Consider the following 10177-nt stretch of genomic DNA (forward strand, 5'->3'; position numbering starts at 1 on the left):
CTGGATATTAAGAAGTCAAAAAAAAATCACTTGAGGAAGAAGTTCGCATTAACCAAACTATCACCGGAAGAACAATAAGAGGAGAGGGAGAAAATTCAAGAGAAAGTGGATGAAGAACACAAATCTAATCACGAAAAATTCCTTGGTTTGGTCCATCACCGAGACTAGATATGAAGAAAATTTGAAAAAGTTTATTGATCGGTGGAATGAAAGGTACCAAAGCGTGGTCTCTTATTGTAGGAAAAATTGTTTGGATCAGTACAAACACAAATTTTTGCGAGCATGGACGAACCAATATAGACACTATATATGGTAATGAGTCCACTAGTATTGCGGAGACTGTTCGCTTTCGCTTGAAGAGACTTCTTGATTCTAATCAAGGAAATATTGTTACGGTGACAGAAGCAATAATGCAATATTTTAGTGATATTGATAAAATTAACAAAGCCTTTCAGAAAATATCAATGCAGAGGATAATGTCATATTTGAGACGTGAAAAGTTGCTCCGGGAATAGAATATAATGTGTCACATTGGGCAATAGAACATATGATGAAAGAACTATATTATAAGATTGAAAAAGGTCGTCCGGGTGATGTGTGCATATGTCCTTCGATGATGTCTTTGGGACTTCCGTGCCGGCATATGCTTATAAAGTATAAAGATATGATAACTCTCGAGGATATCGATCCGTTTTGGAAACAACTATCTTTTACACCTCCTCTTATGAAAGTTGCCGGAGAATCGCCATGGGAAACAAATGAATCAATGGAAATCTCCATGGGGAAAAAATGAAGAAATAGAATTTTTCAACTCTTACTCACGTGGAAACTCGGCAACCCGACATATTTTGTTGAGCCAACTAAGATTAATTACTCACTCATGGACACGTGACTTGAATGAACCAAAAATAGGAAATCATGTCGGAAGACCTCTAACCTAATTTCCAAGGAAAAAAGTGTTAGAGCATTGCTCGGTCGAACTCGTGTGCGTTGCTATCTCAATAATGTTTGTCAATGTTAGTGATCAAAACTATAAGTCTTGATTTCTAGCCTATTTATAGATGTCTCGGACTAGGACATAGATAGTGTAGTTGAGCTTAGATCTCTCGGCGTTCATCATTTGAAGACGAAGAACTACTAAGGGGATCTTGTAGAACTTCATCAACAAGGTATGTGGAGACTTAAACTCATCTATCACTTGGAAAGTCTATTTCTTCTCTATCTCCTATACTGAGACATAAGTCGTGTTACGATATAGTTTTCTATCATACACATTTGATATTTCGAGCTGAGTTTATCTCGCTTATATATTTCTCGAATATGTATTGTAAAGCTTTCACTTTAGCCATGTTCATCTTACATTTGTGACGAAAGTCCGAATAAGATCAGATGAAAATTGCCGAGTTACATCTAACATGGTTTGTGTGATACAATCATTTGATGTTGCCTTGGAATGTTTCATTATGATAATTTCAATAACTTGAAAATCGCTTTGACGAAAAATAGTTTGTGAACAACAACTATATAACGTCCTATAATAAAGTTACAATGATTGAAACTAAGAGTTGATGAGATAACCATCCTTGGACATAAGCATATATAGTGTGTTCGCACATTAGTGTATAAATCCATAAATCGGGAACCAAATGTATGCATATGTGTGTATACAAAATTGGCGAAGGGTACAAGATAAGTACGCGTACGGTAAAATTTTTCGAACCGAAAATAACTGTTGGGTTTAGGAATTACAAACTCCTAAACTAGTCACCTTAAGTATGCATACCCGTATGGATACTAGAGGGAGTTTTTGAACCCAAAATATCTGCTGAGTTTGGGAATTACAAACTCCTAAACTGGTCACCTTAAGTGTGCATACCCATACGCATACAAGCGGAAATTTTCCAACCGAAAATTTTTGCTGAGTTTGAAAACTTAACAAACTCAAATCCGGTTGCTTAAGTACGTATACCCGTACGCATACTTAAGCTGGTTATTTGTTAAATCGGTCAGTTCATGAACTTAAACATTTCAATCTTAAAGAAATGCAATCTTTACAAACCAAAGTTCATGATTGATTCAAGTGAATCAAACCGATTTGATTTCGATTGTATCTTCTATGAAATTGACCAACTCTTTAACTAGTTTCATTTGAGTCATTTGAACTAGTTATGGATAAGATGAATAAGGTTAATAAGAGAGTAACCATGTGGCTAACCTCGGTTAACTATTTGATGAGCCAACATGAGTGTACACGTTCGGGTACGGTTCATAAATCTAAATGAGGGTACATTTCATTTGTGTGTAACAATCTAAGTTCGATCTAAAGGTTGAAAGATATTAGCTTGGTTGAATAAGGTTTTTCATCTAACAGTGATTATTGAATGCTATGTTACCGAGGTAACTTGGATTTCAAACCCTGATTTGGAAACTATATAAAGGAGAACTCTAACAACTGGGAAACCTAACCCCCGCACCTCCTATGTGATACTGGTTGTATAGCTAGAGTTGATTCTCCTTTAACCTTAGGTTTCTTCTCGAGACCCCGTAGGTTAACGACTTGAAGACTTCATTGGGATTGTGAAGCCAGACCGATACTACTTCTCTTGTAGTTGTGTGATCTGATCTTGCCGTTTATATCGTACGAGTACAATTGTAAAATTGGCTTGAGATTTATTTCTCCGATAGGAAAGATAGAAAAGTAGTCACAAACAAACTTCGTCTCATCGTTTGTGATTCCACAATATCTAGTTTCGTCATCATACGATTTAGATTATTGTGAGGTGATTGATAACACTAGGCTGTTCTTCGGGAATATAAGTCTGGTTTATCCATTGGTTCATGTTCACCTTGATTTATCAAAAGACGGAACAAAAACTCTTGGGTATTTCTGTGGGAGAAAGATTTATTCATTCCTATAGAATTTTCTGTGTGAGACAGATTTGTTTATCAAATCTTCGACTTTGGGTCGTAGCAACTCTTAGTTGTGGGTGAGATCAGCTAAGGGAATCAAGTGCGCAGTATCCTGCTGGGATCAGAGACGTAAGGAGCGCAACTTTACCTTGAATCAGTGTGAGATTGATTAGGGTTCAACTACAGTCCAGTCCGAAGTTAATTGGTAGTAGGATAGTGTCTGTAGCGGCTTAATACAGTGTGGTGTTCAAACTGGACTAGGTCCCACGATTTTTCTGCATTTGCGGTTTCCTCGTTAACAAAATTCTGGTGTCTGTGTTATTTCTTTTCCTCATTATATTTTGTTATATAATTGAAATATCACAGGTTGTGCGTTAGATCAATCAATTAGAATATCCAACCTTTGGTTGTTGATTTACATTGATTGACACTTGGATATTGGTCTTGAAAAAACGGGGGTCTAACAACCACACCCAATATTTTGCTTAGCAATCTGTATGGACAAACTCCAATATACTTTCTAGAAAATCAACTAGACAGTCAGACTCAATCTAGATAAAAGTATATCAAAGAGTTTATATCTCAATCTCTCGATTTGATCTATACTCGAGCAAATAGAAATCTGGGAGTCTTTATCAAACAGAGATAACTTGGATGGTACCAAAGACCAATATCCAAGTGTCAATCAATTTAAATCAACAACTCAAAAGGTCGGATATTCTAATTGATTGAACAATGCACAACCTGTGATATTTCAATTACATAACAAAATATAATGCGGAATAGAAATAACACAGACACCAGGATTTTGTTAACAAGGAAACCACAAATGCATAAAAACCCCGGGACCTAGTCCAGATTGAACACACGCTGTATAAAGCCGCTCAGATACTAGCCTACTCCAAGATAACTTCGGACTGGATTGTAGTTGAACCCCAATCAATCTCCCACTGATCCAACGTACAATTATGCTCCTACGCATCTGATCCCAGCAAGATACTGCGCACTTGATTACCTTAGCATATCTCACCCACAACTAAGAGTTGCTACGACCCAAAATCGCAGGCTTTGACAATAAACAAATCTGTCTCACATAGACAAGTATATCAAAGGATCAATCTATCTCCCACAGATAAACTCTAAAGGTTTTGTTCTGTGTTTTGATAATAATCAAGGTGAATAGGAACCAATTGATAATCCGGTCTTATATTCCCGAAGAACGGCCTAGAGTTATCAATCACCTCACAACAATCTTAATCGTATGGTAGCGAAACAAGATGTTGCGGAATCACAAACAATGAGACGAAGATGTTTGTGATTACTTTTTATATCTTTCCTATCGGAGATATCAATCTCAAGCCAATCAATCTGATTGTACTCGTACGATAGAAGATGCAAGATCATATCACACAACTACGATAAAAGTAGTATCGGTCTGGCTTCACAATCCCAATGAAGTCTTTAAGTCGTTAACCTGGTTTTAGAAGAAGAAAACCAAAGGTTAAAAGAGAATCGACTCTAGCACGCAAACTAGTATCACACGTAAGGTGTGGGGATTATTTTTGCACAATACTATATGTCTCCTTTATATAGTCTTTCAAATCAGTATTTGTAATCAATGTTAGCTTAGTAACAAAGCATTCAATATTCACCGTTAGATGAAAACCTGATTTAAATTCAAGTTAATATTTCTCAACCGTTAGATCGAAAACTTAGCTTGTTACACACACTTGACAATGCACGCTTCTAGGTTTTTTTTACCGTACCCAAACGTATGCACTTGTTGGTTCAACAATAGTTAACCAAAAGGTTAGCCATATGAGCATTTCATATCAACCGTGTTCTTCTTCACCATAACTAGTTCAAATGACTTCAAATGAACTAGTTGTAGAGTTGTTCAATTGCAAGGAAATCTTATGTACTACACAAGACACAATTGAAGCAAAGATGATTTGATTCACTTGAATCGATTCATGAACTTTTATAGCCACGGTTTGCAAACTGCATTCCCTAGTATTTTTAAGTTTAAGTTCAAAAATCATCTTCAGATATATAAGCTTCTCAAGTTCGCAGACTAGGTTCGCGGACTTAAGCAATCGGTAGAGTTTACAAACTCCAACAAAAAATCTCGGCAAAGACCTTCCGCCGGTTCGCGGAATGGGTTCGCGGACGCAGCTAGTTCGTCAACTCCAGCAGAATTTCTCAGGATGAGAAGTTCGGAAGTTCGGGGACTGAGTTCGCGGACTTGGCATAGCCGTTCTTCCGGTTTTTCTTGATCAATAAAGTTCTTAAACTTTGGTTCAAGGAATAAGACTTATACATAAATGTGTTTCCACAACAATGTTTATGTCCATCATTGGTTATGTAATCTAAACTCTCATTTCAATCATTGAAACATTCTTAGAGGACGTTATATAGTTGTTACACCATTTCTCGTCAAAGCAATTTTCTAAGTGATTGAAACATATCATGACTTTCGTCACTAGGTAAAGATAAACTTGATCGAAGCGAAAATCTTACAAACACATATATCGAGATATAGATAGGCGAGGTATACTCTGCTCGAAATACCAAATTTGTATAATCCAAGTCTATATATATAGCATACGACTTCTTGTCTCAAAGAGTAGGAGATAAAGTAGATAGACTTTTGAGTGACAGATAAGTTCAAGTCTTCACATACCTTTTTGTCGAGAAGTTCCACCGGTTCCTTGAGTAGTTCTTCTTCTTATATGATGAATCGCCATGAAGTCCTTGAGCTCAACTATGCTTTCTATTCTAGTCCGAGACTTAGCTATAATAGACTAGAAATCAAGATTATAGTTTTGATCACTAACATTGACAAACATGCTTGAGATAGCAACGCATGCGAGTTCGACCGAGCAATTCTCTAACAATCTCCCCCTTTGTCAATTTTAGTGACAAAACTATCAATACATATGGAATACAAAAAAGATAAAGAAACTTTAGTAGCTCCTATTCCACATGTCTAATCTTCAACATTCCTCGAAATCTTCGTCACTTCCAAGTACTCCAATGATCCCAAAGGTTGTAAGTTTAGTATCACCATTGTTGAAGATCCGTAGCTATAACAATGAGAAAGCATCGGTCTCGATCATTGTTATACAGTGTCATAGTATTATTACACAGTGTCAAAGTTCAATTGTATCACAACTTCAACAATAATACTATGGTGATATGTATCACTCCCCCTTAGTCAATACTCCATCTCACATGGAAACCACTCCCCCTTACACAATGATCCGAAAACCATATGTATTTGTAGTGTGAACGACATATTAATTCTCCCCCTTTTTGTCAATAAAATCGTCAAAGGTACAAGAACGGGATCATAATGAAATTTCCGTAAGAGACATTTCATGATTAAAGAAAATACATACCATCTAATTTAGATGCAATCATATAGCCGAAGCTAATAACATTCATCAAGGAGTTTAAAGATACAAGATAACCCCTCTAATATTCCACAACCGCACTCCTCTCAAGATATTACCATTAAGCACAAGTTCAAAAGAATTCTCCCCCATTTGATGTCATTCCCAAAAGGACAACAAGAGCGAATTTCAAAAGAAAAGAAGGATTTTATTGGACATCAAAAACCATGAGAATGATTTTCTATATCCAAAAAACTCAACCAAATTAATCACAATAAACCTACGATTAATTTAATCAGAATACGCAATCGAATTAAACACAAGAGGTGATCAATTCAATTGATTATGCTCAACATAAGAGAACTTATGGAGAAATGAAAATACTCAACCAGATTAATTACAAGAGAACCCATAATTAATCTAATTGGAATACACAACCAAACTAATCACAAAAGTAATCAATTTAATTGTCATTTGTTTTGCTCGACATACGAAAACTTACGGAGCAATAACTAAATAACCAAACAAGATGATTAATTTAGTTCAATATGCTCGACATAACATATCTCACGGAACACCAACTAAGCTAATAAATCAACTTGGTTGTTTAGTTCTCAACATAAGATGCATTACGGAGCCCCACAGTAATACATAAAAATATGGATCGGGGATGATCAACTGCGGAATACACAAGGATTCATTCTATCTTCAATCACTATTTGCATAACGACAATTAATAGACATAATCCTTGAATACAAAAGATTTTAACCTATCTTCCATCAAATGTTTGACAATATAGGCTTAACTTTTGTATTTGTCAAAAGTCTATTCATTCTTTTACCAGTACGTGAATACCGTTCACAAATGACTTTACTTTTGACAGAGTATTGGATAAACATAATTCACGGACGTAAACACAAATATCCCATAAAAAAATTGCAATATCTAAAACCATAAAGATTAATATTGCAAAAATCATCTTCAAACAATTTTTTAGAATTTAAACAAATAAATCTAAAACAGGAAGATGAAAACGTTGGACATAGTTATGTGTGAACACAATAACAGGAAGATTAATATTCCAAACTTTAGTAATCCTTCTCAAAAACAAGAATAAATTCTCATAAGAAGTTTCCTAGGAACCAAGACAAACTCGTAATGCACATATAAGATGATTTGTCCTTAGAGGTAGAATCAATCTTTTTCTCCCGGATTTACACCAAGAATAGCTACCAAAGGCGTATAAAAATATTTTCTTAACAAAGAAGAACATAAAAAGTCATTAACGACCATGCACCATAGTCACAAAAAAAAGATTGTAAACATTCAAGAATCTCATAGTAATGCGTGCTACTGCCCATTCTTTAAATTTCTTCTTTCTGATTTACCAACAACATTCTTGTAAAAGCTACAAATGAGCTTAGAATAGTAGTACTCCAAGAATCCAAGTGCCCAAGTCCAAGAGAAGTGGAACAAGTGCAACAATTTTCAAAGTGATTGAAACATATCATGACTTTCGTCACTAGGTAAAGATAAACTTGATCGAAGCGAAAAGATTACAAACACATATTTCGAGATATAGATAGGCGGGGTATACTCGGCTCGAAATACCAAATTTGTATTATCCAAGTCTATATATATAGCATACGACTTCTTGTCTCAAAGAGTAGGAGATAAAGTAGATAGACTTTTGAGTGACAGATAAGTTCAAGTCTTCACATACCTTTTTATCGAGAAGTTCCACCGGTTCCTTGAGTGTTCTTCTTCTTGTATGATGAATCGCCATGAAGTCCTTGAGCTCAACTACGCTTTCTATTCTAGTCCGAGACTTAGCTATAATAGACTAGAAATCAAGATTATAGTTTTGATCACTAACATTGACAAACATGCTTGAGATAGCAACGCATGCGAGTTCGACCGAGCAATGCTCTAACAATCTCCCCCTTTGTCAATTTTAGTGACAAAACTATCATACATATGGAATACAAAAAAGATAAAGAAACTTTAGTAGCTCCTATTCCACATGTCTAATCTTCAACATTCCTCGAAATCTTCGTCACTTCCAAGTACTCCAATGATCCCAAAGGTTGTAAGTTTAGTATCACCGTTGTTGAAGATCCGTAGCTATAACAATGAGAAAGCATCGGTCTCGATCATTGTTATACAGTGTCATAGTATTATTACACAGTGTCAAAGTTCAATTGTATCACAATTTCAACAATAATACTGTGGTGATATGTATCACTCCCTCTTAGTCAATACTCCATCTCACATGGAAACCACTCCTCCTTACACAATGATCCGAAAACCATATGTATTTGTAGTGTGAACTACATATTAATTTCCCCCCTTATGTCAGTAAAATTGTCAAAGGTACAAGAACGGGATCATAATGAAATTTCCGTAAGAGACATTTCATGACTAAAAGAAAATACATACCATCTAATTTAGATGCAATCATATAGCCGAAGCTAATAGCATTCATCAAGGAGTTTAAAGATACAAGATAACCCCTCTAATATTCCAGAGCCGCACTCCCCTCAAGATATTACCATTAAGCACAAGTTCAAAAGAATTATCCCCCATTTGATGTCATTCCCGAAAGGACAACAATAGCTAATTTCAAAAGAAAAGAATGATTTTATTGGACACCAAAAACCATGAGAATGATTTTCTATATCCAAAAAACTCAATCAAATTAATCACAAGTAAACCTACGATTAATTTAATCGGAATACGCAATCAAATTAAACACAAGAGGTGATCAATTCAATTGATTATGCTCAACATAAGAGAACTTATGGAGAAATGAAAATACTCAACTAGATTAATTACAAGAGAACCCATAATTAATCTAATTGGAATACACAACCAAACTAATCACAAAAGTAATCAATTTAATTGTCATTTGTTTTGCTCGACATACGAAAACTTACGGAGAAATAACTAAATAACCAAACAAGATGATTAATCTAGTTCAATATGCTCGACATAACATATCTCACGGAACACCAACTAAACTGATAAATCAACTTGGTTGTTTAGTGCTCAGCATAAGATGCATTACGAAGCCTCATAGTAATACATAAAAATATGGATCAGGGATGATCAACTGCGGAATATGATCTGATTTCAAGTTGTTGTTGTAGTAAGAAGTTCGTTGAGACTTGTGAAAGCAATAGATTTTAGATTTAATTTTTAAGACTAAAAATATAGCAAACTTAAATAAAAGTGATATGAAAAATATGGAGAAGACAGGGGCTATGGAATCCATTGTTTACCAATATCAAAGTGATTTATATTCTCTAATTATAATCATGCAAATCATGCATTCAAATTGATTCTTAATATTGCAATAGTTGATTTTTTAGAAATAACAATTGTAGATCGAAAGTATGGGACATCAAAACCCTAGGCTAGCATGCTCCATCAATTGAAATGACAATTTTTTAACAAAAACCATTTTATCAATTTATTTATCTAGGCAAATAATCATATAATAATTGCATAAATTAGAGATTACCACTTTTCATTGGTGAAATAGCTTCCTCCTTTGCCACAGAGGATGGGTTTAGCTCATCATTGTGTAAACACGCTCAAAATATTTGTTCATTTCTTCAAAAATTGTTTACAAAGATGAAATGGAGAGAAAATAATGAAAATCGGGTGTTTGCAACGTTTTTAATTGTTGCAAAACACTGTTACAGAGAACGATAAAAGGAAATTATCGTTGTCACTGTAGCTTATACGACTGTCAAATATGTGTCGTAATCACTGTAGCAATTACGACTGCTCCTTGTGGTCTTATGTTATTCGTATCTTCTTCAATGGCAGCAACAACAATTCTCTCAAACTCGCGTTTCTTTGCTCT

This window comes from Papaver somniferum, chromosome 5, assembly GCF_003573695.1.
Source record: "Papaver somniferum cultivar HN1 chromosome 5, ASM357369v1, whole genome shotgun sequence".
Classification (NCBI taxonomy): domain Eukaryota; kingdom Viridiplantae; phylum Streptophyta; class Magnoliopsida; order Ranunculales; family Papaveraceae; genus Papaver; species Papaver somniferum.